Here is a 2,861-nt window from a genome sequence, read left to right as displayed (position 1 = left end):
ATTAGTTCATCGGTAGTGTCAAGAAAGTAGAGAATATCATCAAAGTCTATAGACTGTCTCATGGCTTCGGTGAGGCGATATGTAAGCTTGTCATCCCCTAACTCAGAAAGTCAACTCCCCGCCATCCATGTCGATAAGAGCCTTGGAAGTATGCAAGAACGACCTCCCAAGTATCAATGGGACATCGACATCCTCATCAACATCCAGCACTACAAAGTCCACAGGAAATATGTACTTGTCAACTTTCATAAGTACGTCATCGATGATGCCCCTCGGATGTCTCACCTTTCGGTCCGCCAATTGAAGTGTCATTCGAGTGGGCCTAGGCTCTCCCAAGACTAGCTTTTGAAAGAACGATTAGGGCATGACATTGATGCTAGCCTCTGAATCTGCCAATGCCTTCTGTTCACCCAAATTACCAATGTTGCACGGAATGATGAAGCTTCCAGGGTCTTTCTTCTTGTTCGACATATTCTTTTGCAACATTGCCAAACATGAAGCATCTAGAATCACAGACGCACTCTTCTCCAACTTCCTTTTGTTGGTCAAGAGGTCCTTGAGAAACTTTGCATAGTGAAGCATTTGAGACAACGCCTCTACAAATGGAATGTTGATGTGTAAGTGCTTGAATAGACCCAAAAACTTCTTGTATTGATCATCATTTTGGTCGTTCTTCAATCTTGAATGATAAGGGATTCTAGGCTTGTAAGGTGGGGATACCACCTCATTCTCTTTGGCTCTCTCCTCAACCTCCACAACCTCGGGTACTTCAACATTGGTCTTCTCACTCAGAAGCCTACCCTCAACCTCACTACCACTTCTCAAAGTGATTGCCTTCACATGTTCTTTCGGATTAGTTTCAGTGTTACTAGGCAAGCTTCCTTGAGGTTTCTCCGATAATGACTTTGCAATTTGCCCCATTTGATTCTCTAAATTGTGCAATGAAGTGGTGTGGTTGCGAAGTGTAGGTTCGACAGACTGAAACCTTGTATCCGACGATTGGATGAACTTGGTCAAAGCTTTCTCTAGATTGGTCATCCGGGTTTACAAACCTGAAACTCGATTCTCCATGTTTGGGGCTTGTTTTTGTTGTTGGAAACCCGGTGGTGTCATGGCCTTTTGTTTCCCTTGACTATTCCATGAAAGATTCGGGTGGCTCTTCCAACCCGGATTGTAGGTGTTGCTATATGGATTGCCTTGGCTTCTCATTGCATTACCCACAAAATCTACTTGTTCTACCGAGGATGTACCACCAAATAGAAATCGGGTAATCGGATGAAGCATGTTCTCCCCACACCCAGTGCAACTAGTCAAGGCTGCCACTCTAGGAGAAGTTAGAGTATCTAACTTCTTGCTCAATGACTCTACCTAGGCCGCCAATGAAGTAAATGCATCGATCTCATGAAGTCTGGCTAATTTTTTTCTCTCTCTTGTGTTCCACTGATAACTGTTCATGGTTATTTCTTCAATGAGATGTCGGGCTTCTTTATGGTTCTTGCTTCCTAAGATACCTCTTGCTGCAGCATCAAGTAATTGTCTTGTGCTCGGGTTCAACCCATTATAGAATGTATGAATGATCATCCACTCGGGGAACTCATGTTGAGAACATTTTCGTAGGAGCTCCTTGAACCTATCCCATGTCTCAAAAAGAGTCTCCAATTCTGTTTGCACAAAGGAGAAAATTTCATTCTTGAGCTTTGCAGATTTTCCAGGAGGAAAATATCGGGCAAGAAAAGCTTTTACCATCTCCTCCCAAGTAGTAATCGATGCTCTAGGTAATGAATGCAACCACTGCTTTGCGCTCCCCTTCAAGGAAAATGGGAAGGCCCTCAATCTGATAGTATCATCCGTAACTCCATTAATCTTAAGCATGTCGCACACTTCCAAGAAGTTCTCGATGTGGTTGTTCAGATCCGCATCAGGCAAACCATTAAACTGTGCCGACTGCTATATCATCTAGATGAGTGCTGGTTTTAGCTCAAAGTTCTGAGCTATAATCGGTGGTCACACAATACTACACTATGTGCCCAGAACTATGGGTCTGGCATAATCTGATAGTGTCCTCTGCTGTTCATTCTGCTCCGCCATATTTTTTTACCCTTCACCTTCTACCTCAGCTTGATTTGACTATTCTTGCACAGATTCTTTTCCCCTTCTTTAAAGTGTTCGTTCAAGTTCAAGATCTCCTTCAACCAATATCGAAGGGTTCCCTAGGGTTATAATTTGGAGCTGCAACCAAAGAAAGAAAATCAAATCAGAATGATGGAAGAATAAGAAAGTGTGAAATAGAATAAATGGTGAATAACTAAAATAGGAAAGTGCAAAGTATTTCTAAAATGCCTATTCCGCGGCAATGGTGCCAAAAACTTGACAAACGGCCTTTTGCGTGTGAACCGCAAGTGCACGGGTTTGTCGAAGTAATAATACCCTGGTGAGTGGGTAGTCGTATCAACAGAGAATAGTGATTAGAAACACAAAGATTGCTATTTAACTAGAATAAAGATGAATCGATGGTGGTGTGAACAAAATCAATGAAAATAGAAATAAGAAAAGAAGAAGGAGGCATAAATAAAAGATAGGAGAGGCAATCGACAGAAATTGTGGCACTCGGATATTGCTCACCCTAGGACTATTGTTTCAAGTGCAAAACCAACCATTATGTTTCTCAACTTATACTTAATGAGTCGTGAAAATCCTAAGGTCAACTGTGACTAACCCTACACTATGCCCGGGCAGAGAAATCGCTCAGTCTCGACGCCTCACACTGTGAATTTTGCATAAAGCTCGAGGGGCTCCAAGTAATAAACCCTATTCCCTTATGTAGATATAACCCTTTGGTTTAGGCGAAAGACCCCTAGTCA

General features: G+C 42.4%; 1 non-coding gene across 1 annotated transcript; it reads left to right on the top strand.

Annotated features, from left to right (window-relative positions):
- The first annotated feature begins 1,591 nt into the window (after positions 1 to 1,591).
- Positions 1,592 to 1,698, top strand: LOC120257476. The gene has a single exon (XR_005535695.1). It is a non-coding gene; the product is annotated as a small nucleolar RNA R71 (small nucleolar RNA).
- The last annotated feature ends 1,163 nt before the right edge of the window (positions 1,699 to 2,861 follow it).

The sequence above is a fragment of the Dioscorea cayenensis genome, unplaced genomic scaffold (genome assembly GCF_009730915.1).
Source record: "Dioscorea cayenensis subsp. rotundata cultivar TDr96_F1 unplaced genomic scaffold, TDr96_F1_v2_PseudoChromosome.rev07_lg8_w22 25.fasta BLBR01002155.1, whole genome shotgun sequence".
NCBI classification, from domain to species: Eukaryota; Viridiplantae; Streptophyta; class Magnoliopsida; order Dioscoreales; family Dioscoreaceae; genus Dioscorea; species Dioscorea cayenensis.
The sequence above is the reverse complement of the archived record's forward strand: the minus strand, read 5'-3'. Positions and strand labels throughout refer to the sequence as shown.